Source organism: Rhipicephalus microplus, unplaced genomic scaffold, assembly GCF_043290135.1.
Source record: "Rhipicephalus microplus isolate Deutch F79 unplaced genomic scaffold, USDA_Rmic scaffold_201, whole genome shotgun sequence".
NCBI lineage: Eukaryota > Metazoa > Arthropoda > Arachnida > Ixodida > Ixodidae > Rhipicephalus > Rhipicephalus microplus.
The window spans coordinates 107,501-117,500 of NW_027464772.1; the positions used below are offsets into that span (position 1 = coordinate 107,501).

General features: G+C 60.2%; 1 long non-coding RNA gene and 1 other non-coding gene across 2 annotated transcripts in view; one reads left to right on the forward strand and one right to left on the reverse strand.

The window, feature by feature from the left end:
• The window catches only part of LOC142791995 (uncharacterized), a 64,346-nt gene that overhangs the window by 31,152 nt on the left and 23,194 nt on the right, over positions 1 to 10,000 (forward strand). The window lies entirely within an intron of this gene.
• LOC142792025 (small subunit ribosomal RNA) lies at positions 1,209 to 3,023 on the reverse strand. Its single transcript, XR_012890589.1, has one exon. It is a non-coding gene; the product is annotated as a small subunit ribosomal RNA (ribosomal RNA).

Sequence of the window (10,000 nt, forward strand, 5' to 3'; positions counted from 1 at the left end):
TGTTCCACGAAATCGCACAAGCTTTTTTCGCATCCACGGTTTGCCACCGCACACCAAAATGCCGATCCGGCTGCCTACTTTAGCCAACAGGTGGAGCCAGGCGCGCCGTACTTGCGCGGCACTTCCCACGTCCACCGAAGTCGGTGCCAAGGACCACTTTCGGCGCCGGAGCCGCGTACGAGCCTACTCGAGGCGGAAGAACGAAGCCAGCAAGGGCCTGGCCGCAAGTGCGTTCAATTGTCGGGACGTCCAAGTCCCTCGTTCTTCCGTGCTTCCTCTTTCGGCAAGTCGTTGCGGCACCTTCCCAAAGCGCGCAGACCCGCTAATCGCGACGAGCGCGACGTGGCCGTGCCGCCTTTCCCTCGGCAGCAAGCAAAACGCCTGGCAACGTCGACGCTCCCCTAACCGCGATCTCGCACCGTGTTTCGTGTGGCGAATTCAAAAGCCGGCCGGCGCTGCTGCAACCATTACGGTCGGTACGCATACGCCGCGGAGGGCGGGACGGTCATCGGAGCGTGCGGTTCCTCCATCGAGTACTGCGCACCTCGGCCGTCGCATCGCCGTGCCATGACCGGCCGCGCGTCAACGCGAACCGGTGCCAGCGAGATCCCTCGCCTGCAAGAACCGACCGGCAGCCTCCGTCACCCGAGGACGCGGAGGCGCTTGCCGCGGACGGCGGGACGGTATGCACTGGTGCACAGCGGACCCGTCACATCGCCAGTTCCTTGACCGACCGCCGACGCTTGTGCCGTTCCTCTCGTACTTGGCAGTCGCCGCGCGATTGTCGGGTCTCGTTCTTGCACGCTCGAACGGTCGGGAGGGCACTCGGCTGGCGTTTCGGGAACGCGCAGCCTCGCCTTCTACCGACGTAACCACGACTCGCCGTTCGCGCTCCGCCGCTCCTGTTTACAGTACTAGGCGGTCCCGCAGCGGTCGGGTCGCGCATTTCGAGCGCTTCGAGCCACGGTGCAGTGGCGGGTCGAAAGCCGACCTATGAGTGCGTTGCGCCGTTTGTACCCGCGTCCGCCACCTGGCCGACCGTCCAAGGTCGCGGTGTTGGCGTCCGCTGGGCGCAACAATTTGTCACGGGGTGCCGCTCCACATTCAGGCAGCCCCGTGGGGAAAAGCCGACCCCGCGTCCAAACGGGGTCAGCGGCAGAAAGTGTCGGGCGCAGACGCAGCTGAGGCGCTCACCCTTCACAATCCGTTAATGATCCTTCCGCAGGTTCACCTACGGAAACCTTGTTACGACTTTTACTTCCTCTAAATGATCAAGTTTGGTCATCTTTCCAACAGACCGGCGCAACCGAAAGGCCGCGCCGGACATCGGTCCGAAGACCTCACTAAATCATTCAATCGGTAGTAGCGACGGGCGGTGTGTACAAAGGGCAGGGACGTAATCAACGCGAGCTTATGACTCGCGCTTACTGGGAATTCCTCGTTCAAGGGGAACAATTGCAAGCCCCTATCCCAATCACGAAAGAAGTTCCACGGGTTACCCAGTCTTTTCAGACAGGGATAAAGACACGCTGCTTCCTTCAGTGTAGCGCGCGTGCGGCCCCGGACATCTAAGGGCATCACAGACCTGTTATTGCTCTGTTTCGTGCGGCTAGGAGCCGCTTGTCCCTCTAAGAAGGTTGTAAGGTGCTGGGAACCCCGCACCTATTTAATAGGCTAGAGTCTCGTTCGTTATCGGAATTAACCAGACAAATCGCTCCACCAACTAAGAACGGCCATGCACCACCATCCACCGAATCAAGAAAGAGCTCTCAATCTGTCAATCCTCCCAGTGTCCGGGCCGGGTAAGTTTTCCCGTGTTGAGTCAAATTAAGCCGCAGGCTCCACTCCTGGTGGTGCCCTTCCGTCAATTCCTTTAAGTTTCAGCTTTGCAACCATACTTCCCCCGGAACCCAAATACTTTGGTTTCCCGGAAGCTGCCCGCCGAGTCATTTGAGTAACTCAGGCGGATCGCTGGTTGGCATCGTTTATGGTCAGAACTAGGGCGGTATCTGATCGCCTTCGAACCTCTGACTTTCGTTCTTGATCAATGAAAACATTCTTGGCAAATGCTTTCGCAGTAGTTCGTCTTGCGACGGTCCAAGAATTTCACCTCTAGCGCCGCAATACGAATGCCCCCGTCCGTCCCTCTTAATCATTACCTCGTATTCCAAAAACCAACAGAACAGAAACGAGGTCTTGTTCTATTATTCCATGCAAGTTTATTCAGGCGACTCGCCTGCGTTGAGCACTCTAATTTTTTCAAAGTAAAAGCACCGGCCATCTCGAGGCACACAATGAAGTGCACCAAGAAAGAACCGGCATGATGTTCAGTCCGAGCCGTCGCATCGGGTAGATGCACTACTCGTCTGGAACTGAGATCCAACTACGAGCTTTTTAACCGCAGCAGCTTTAGTATACGCTATTGGAGCTGGAATTACCGCGGCTGCTGGCACCAGACTTGCCCTCCAATTGATCCTCGTTAAAGGATTTAGAGTGTACTCATTTCAATTACGGGGCCTCAAAAGAGTCCCGTATTGTTATTTTTCGTCACTACCTCCCCGTGCCGGGAGTGGGTAATTTGCGCGCCTGCTGCCTTCCTTGGATGTGGTAGCCGTTTCTCAGGCTCCCTCTCCGGAATCGAACCCTGATTCTCCGTTACCCGTAACAACCATGGTAAGCAAGTAACCTACCATCGAAAGTTGATAAGGCAGACACTTGAAAGAAACGTCGCCGGCTCGTGGCCATGCGATCAGCACAAAGTTATCCAGAGTCACCACACAATACGGGCCGAAACCCGATCGATCTTGGTCTAATAAAAGCACCCGTTACCCAAAGGGCTCCAGGCTCACTGCATGTATTAGCTCTAGAATTGCCACAGTTATCCAAGTAGGAAGAAACGATCTAAGGAACCATAACTGATTTAATGAGCCATTCGCGGTTTCGCCTTATTTCGGCATGTACTTAGACATGCATGGCTTAATCTTTGAGACAAGCATATGATTACTGGCAGGATCAACCAGGTAATCGTTCGACTGCGCGTCCGTCCTCGCCCTCGGCGGGCCGGACGCAGTCTGTGTGCGGCGGAGGCCACCTTCAGGCGCCCCAACACGCTTATTTTGCACTCCGAGATGACGGCGTTCGAGCTCGCTACGGCACAACCTTCCCGAAAGACGAGTGGGAGCCGTGCGGCAAGAAGCACGTTCATGCTCGCTCTTTTTCGTTGCATCGACTCGGTCGCGCCGTGCGGGTTGCCCAAGCCCGCTGCACTGTCGGTGGACCGGCCGGAACTAGCAACGGAGCCGAGACTGCAAAGCCGCCAGACGACGGGTCACGCCCGCGTCTTCGGCGCTTTCGCATCTGAATCGCCCGAGGACGACACGGAACACACCTCGATATCGTGGTAAAACGGCACCGTCCGACAACCAGCCCCTAACGCATCAAGCGGATGAGGCTGCAGACGACTGCCGTGGATTCCCCTGGAGCAGACCCGAGGACACGCTTGACGAGGCCGAAGCCCGCCGCATATCAGACACCCGGTCGCTTTCGCGTACGCCGCTCACGAGAACCCCCACATAATAGCAGCGATAAGTACCCAGACCTCCTTGGGCCCTAATACGAGCGTACTCGAGAAAATTTCACCGCGGGTGTGCCCCGAAACGTGTGGCATGTTGAGCGTGCCACAAGTCTACGTCGCTCTCAAACCCGCCGAGGTCGTAGAATTTGCGACCCTACTCACGAAATTCCCACCGAGGATACGGCCGCAAACGTACCGCACCTTGGGTAGGCCACGAGTTTGTGCAACACTACGCTGACGGCACAGCACCGAGGTCGTGCGCGCACGCACGGGAAAATTCCGCCGCGGTTTCTGCCGAAAACGTGAGGCACCACGACTCTCCGCAAGTTCGCGTCGACTGCGAAAGACCGAAGTCGTGAACGACGTGTCCGCTACTCGCCGCCGACACGCTGGACACCAAACGTACAACGACTCGACGGCGTCGTAGAGGCCCACGACGCGGTTTTCCTTAACGACGTCTCGGCGTGGCACCGACAGGTTAGAACGGCCGACCAACGTTCCCTGTCCGCCGTTCGGCTCAGTCGAAGGGCTCGGCGACTTCGGCAACGCTGCGAAGCCGCACGGTGACGCACGCCATGTCCCCATTTTTTTTTTTCTTTCTGCGTCTGCCGGGGTGCCCCTATAATAGCAGCGATAAGCACCCAGACCGCCGTGGGTCGCTCGCCCCGGCTGACGTGGTTTTTCGTACTCCTGCGGCGGTCGCCGTCAAGCACGTCCAAATACGCTACTTTCGTGGGCGCATTCACGCTCTTTCGCTTCGCCGGAGTGCCAGCACTCACTCTGCCAAAAACGGCGAACATCCGAGCGGCGGTTCCCACTTTTGCGTCGGCGTCGCAAACCCCGCCCCGGCAGACGAGGTTTGCCGTACTCGTGCGACGGTGGCCGGCGGGCACGTCGAAAGACGCCGATATCGTGCGCGAATTGGCGCACCTTGGCTTCACCGGAGTGCCGCCACTGACTCCTCCAAAAACGGCGAAGATCCGAGCGGCGCTTCCCACTTTCGCATCGGCGTCCCGAACTCCGCCCCGGCTGACGCGGTTTACCGTACTCGTGCGACGGTCGCCGGCGAGCACGTGGAAAGACGCCGATATCGTGCCCGAATCGGCTCCGTTCGGCTTCGCCGGAGTGCCAGCACTGGCTCGGCGAAAGACGACGAACATCCGAGCGACGGTTCTCACTATTGCGTACGCGTCGCAAACCCCGCCCCGGCAGACGCACTTTGCCGTACTCGTGCGACGGTCGCCGGCGAGCACGTAGAAAGACGCCGATATCGTGCCGGAATCGGCCCCGTTTGGCTTCGCCGGAGTGCCAGCACTCACTCGGCCACAAACGGCGAACATCCGAGCGGCGGTTCCCACTTAGCCGTCGGCGTCCCGAACTCCGCCCCGGCAGACGCGGTTGCCGAGCTCGTGCGACTAGCGACCGCGAAGCCGTCTCGCGACGCCGCTTTCGTGCGCGGCTCCCACTGCGACCTGGGTCACCCGAGGTCGACGAGCAAAAAAGAATGTCGAAAAAAATTTTTTTTTTTTGCGTCTGCCGGGGTGCCCCTATAATAGCAGCGATAAGCACCCAGACCGCCATGGGTCGCTCGCCCCGGCTGACGTGGTTTTTCGTTTTCCTGCGGTGGTCGTCGTCAAGCACGTCCAAACACGCCACTTTCGTGGGCGCATTCGCGCTCTTTCGCTTCGCCGGAGTGCCAGCACTCACTCTGCCAAAAACGGCGAACATCCGAGCGGCGGTTCCCACTTTTGCGTCGGCGTCGCAAACCCCGCCCCGGCAGACGAGGTTTGCCGTACTCGTGCGACGGTGGCCGGCGGGCACGTCGAAAGACGCCGATATCGTGCGCGAATTGGCGCACCTTGGCTTCACCGGAGTGCCGCCACTGACTCCTCCAAAAACGGCGAAGATCCGAGCGGCGCTTCCCACTTTCGCATCGGCGTCCCGAACTCCGCCCCGGCTGACGCGGTTTACCGTACTCGTGCGACGGTCGCCGGCGAGCACGTGGAAAGACGCCGATATCGTGCCCGAATCGGCTCCGTTCGGCTTCGCCGGATTGCCAGCACTGGCTCGGCGAAAGACGACGAACATCCGAGCGACGGTTCTCACTATTGCGTACGCGTCGCAAACCCCGCCCCGGCAGACGCACTTTGCCGTACTCGTGCGACGGTCGCCGGCGAGCACGTAGAAAGACGCCGATATCGTGCCGGAATCGGCCCCGTTTGGCTTCGCCGGAGTGCCAGCACTCACTCGGCCACAAACGGCGAACATCCGAGCGGCGGTTCCCACTTAGCCGTCGGCGTCCCGAACTCCGCCCCGGCAGACGCGGTTGCCGAGCTCGTGCGACTAGCGACCGCGAAGCCGTCTCGCGACGCCGCTTTCGTGCGCGGCTCCCACTGCGACCTGGGTCACCCGAGGTCGACGAGCAAAAAAGAATGTCGAAAAAAATTTTTTTTTTTTTTTTTGCGTCTGCCGGGGTGCCCCTATAATAGCAGCGATAAGCACCCAGACCGCCATGGGTCGCTCGCCCCGGCTGACGTGGTTTTTCGTTTTCCTGCGGTGGTCGTCGTCAAGCACGTCCAAACACGCCACTTTCGTGGGCGCATTCGCGCTCTTTCGCTTCGCCGGAGTGCCAGCACTCACTCTGCCAAAAACGGCGAACATCCTAGTGGCGGTTCCCACTTTTGCGTCGGCGTCGCCAACCCCGCCCCGGCATACGCGGTTTGCCGTACTCGTGCGGCGGTGGCCGGCGGGCACGTCGAAAGACACCGATATCGTGCGCGAGTCGATGCTTCTTGGTCTCGCAGGAGGGCCGCCACTCACTCCTGCAAAAACGGCGAAGATCCGAGCGGCGCTTCCCACTTTTTCGTCGGCGTCGCAAACCTCGCCCCGGCAGACGCGCTTTGCCGTACTCGTGCGACGGTCGCCGGCGAGCACGTCGAAATACGCCGATATCGTGCCCGAATCGGCCCCGTTTCGCTTCGCCGGAGTGCCAGCACTCGCTCGGCCAAAGACGACGAACATCCGAGCGACGGTTCCCACTATTGCGTACGCGTCGCGAACCCCGCCCCGGCAGACGCAGTTTGCCGTACTCGTGCGGCGGTGGCCGGCGGGCACGTCGAAAGACGCCGATATCGTGCACGAATTGGCGCTCCTTGGCTTCACCGGAGTGCCAGCACTCACTCGGCCAAAAACGGCGAACATCCGAGCAGCGGTACCCACTTAGCCGTCGGCATCCCGAACTCCGCGCCGGCTGACGCGGTTGCCGAGCTCGTGCGACTAGCGACCGCGAACGCGTCTCGCGACGCCGCTTTCGTGCGCGGCTCCCATTGCGACCTGGGTTACCCGAGCTCGACCAGCAAAAAAGAAGGTCGAAAATTTTTTTTTTTTTTCTGCGTCTGCCGGGGTGCCCCTATAATAGCAGCGATAAGCACCCAGACCGCCGTGTGTCGCTCGCCCCGGCTGACGTGGTTTTTCGTACTCCTGCAGCGGTCGCCGTCACGCACGTCCAAATACGCCACTTTCGTGGGCGCATTCGCGCTCTTTCGCGTCGCCGGAGTGCCAGCACTCACTCTGCCAAAAACGGCCAACATCCGAGCGGCGGTTCCCACTTTTGCGTCGGCGTCGTAAACCCCGCCCCGGCAGACGCGGTTTGCCCTACTCGTGCGACGGTCGCCGGCGAGCGCGTCGAAAGACGCCGATATCGTGCGCTAATTGGCGCTCCTTGGCTTCTCCGGAGTGCCGCCACTCACTCCTCCAAAAACGGCAAAGATCCGAGCGGCGTTCTCCACTTTCGCATCGGCGTCCCGAACTCCGCCCGGGCTGACGCGGTTTACCGTACTCGTGCGACGGTCGCCGGCGGGCACGTCGAAAGACGCCGATATCGTGCCGTAATCGGCCCCGTTTGGCTTCGCCCGTGTGCCAGCACTCACTCGGCCAAAAACGGCGAACATCCGAGCAGCGTTTCCCACTTTCGCATCGGCGTCCCGAAGCCCGCCCCGGCAGACGCGGTTTGCCCTACTCGAGCGACGGTCGCCGGCGATCACGTCGAAAGGCGCCGAATTCGTGCACGAATCGATGCTTCTTGGTCTCGCAGGAGGGCCGCCACTCACTCCTGCAAAAACGGCGAAGATCCGAGTTGCGCTTCCCACTTTTTCGTCGGCGTCCCGAACTACGCCCCGGCTGACGCGGTTTACCGTACTCGTGCGACGGTCGCCGGCGGGCACTTCAAAATACGCCGATTTCGTGGGCGCATTCACGCTGTTTCGCTTCCCCGGAGTGCCAACACTCACTCTGCCGAAAGCGGCGATCATCCGAGCGGCGGTTCCCACTTTTGCGTCGGCTTCGCAAACGGCGCCCCGGCAGACGCGCTCGTGCGACGTACTCGTGCGACGGTCGCCGGCGAGCACGTCGAAAGACGCCGATATCGTGCTCGAATCGACCCCGTTTCGCTTCGCCGGAGTGCTGCCAGTCACGGCGCAGAAAACGGCGAACAAGTGTTTTTTTTTTTTTTTTTCCTAGAATTTGTGTTATAGAAGGCACATTTGATATCGGACGATAATTTTCAACTTTATCACGCGCACCGATTTTCGTGTAGAGGTTTGCAAGTTTATGGGAATTTCTCCACTTGGAATAATGCGATTTAGTAGTACTACGAGAACTTCATGGATGTACTCAAGGGTACGGGGCAAGTCAGTTACGTCAACACCTGCAGATTTTTTACACTTCAAACTGAAAATTGTTGGTTGTGAGTCCTCGTGTGATATTAAAGGCCGATTCGCTAACACATAGAACAAAGAAAGAAAGGAAGAAAAAACGCCCGCGCTCGCTCAAGAAACCTGGGTTCGCAACAAGTGGCAACAACAAGCAACCGAGCGAGTGCGCCAAAACCCGTGGCGGCCGAACAAACGCGAAGTCCCAACCGCGTCAGCCGGGGCGGCACGGGACAGGAAAAATCACTTCAGCCGGGGCGGCGGGGCACCGAATAAACCTCGTCACCTCGTCGCAGGATAAAAGAGGAAACAAAAAGTCTAAACAGCGTCTGCTGGAGCGAATGCGTAATAAAACAACAACAACAACAAAAAAAAAAAACACCCGCGCTCAAGAAGTCTGCAATCACCACAAAAGGCGACTGTGACCGAGCAGCGTCAGCCGGGGCCGTGCGGAAACGGAAAAACCGCGACTACCGGGGCGTCGAGGCACCGAAAAATCCACTTCAGCCGCGGCGAAAAAAAAAAACAAAAAGAAAGACGGAGGGGGGGGGGGGAACCACGTCTGCCGGGGCGAAGGAAAAAAAAAAACGCGTCTGCCGGGGCGAGCCCGGGTGCGGCACCACCGGGAAAACTGTGGCAAACAGACATGGCGATCGAGTGAGTGGGCCGCCAGCCAGGCTCAGCCAAAAAGTGCAAAGTCCGAACTGCGTCAGCCGGGGCGGCAAAAACCACGTCAGCCGGGGCGGCGCAAAAAACCGCGTCTGCCGGGGCGGCACGAAACCGCGTCAGCCGGGGCGGCGCGAAAACTGCGTCAGCCGGGGCGAAAGAAAAAAAAAAAAAAACGCGTCTGCCGGGGCGAGCCCGGGTGCGGCACCACCGGGAAAACTGTGGCAAACAGACATGGCGATCGAGTGAGTGGGCCGCCAGCCAGGCACAGCCGAAAAGTGCAAAGTCCGAACCGTGTCAGCCGGGGCGGCAAAAAACCGCGTCAGCCGGGGCGGCGCAAAAAACCGCGTCTGCCGGGGCGGCACGAAACCGCGTCAGCCGGGGCGGCGCGAAAACTGCGTCAGCCGGGGCGAGCCCGGGTGCGGCACCACCGGGAAAACTGTGGCAAACAGACATGGCGATCGAGTGAGTGGGCCGCCAGCCAGGCTCAGCCAAAAAGTGCCAAGTCCGAACTGCGTCAGCCGGGGCGGCAAAAAACCGCGTCAGCCGGGGCGGCGCAAAAAACCGCGTCTGCCGGGGCGGCGCGAAAACCGCGTCTGCCGGGGCGGCGCGAAAACTGCGTCAGCCGGGGCGAAAGAAAAAAAAAAACGCGTCTGCCGGGGCGAGCCCGGGTGCGGCACCACCGGGAAAACTGTGGCAAACAGACATGGCGATCGAGTGAGTGGGTCGCCAGCAAGGCTCAGCCAAAAAGTGCTAAGTCCGAACTGCGTCAGCTGGGGCGGCAAAAAACCGCGTCTGCCGGGGCGGCACGAAACCGCGTCAGCCGGGGCGGCGCGAAAACCGCGTCTGCCGGGGCGGCACGAAACCGCGTCAGCCGGGGCGGCGCGAAAACTGCGTCAGCCGGGGCGAGCCCGGGTGCGGCACCACCGGGAAAACTGTGGCAAACAGACATGGCGATCGAGTGAGTGGGCCGCCAGCCAGGCACAGCCGAAAAGTGCTAAGTCCGAACTGCGTCAGCCGGGGCGGCAAAAACCGCGTCAGCCGGGGCGGC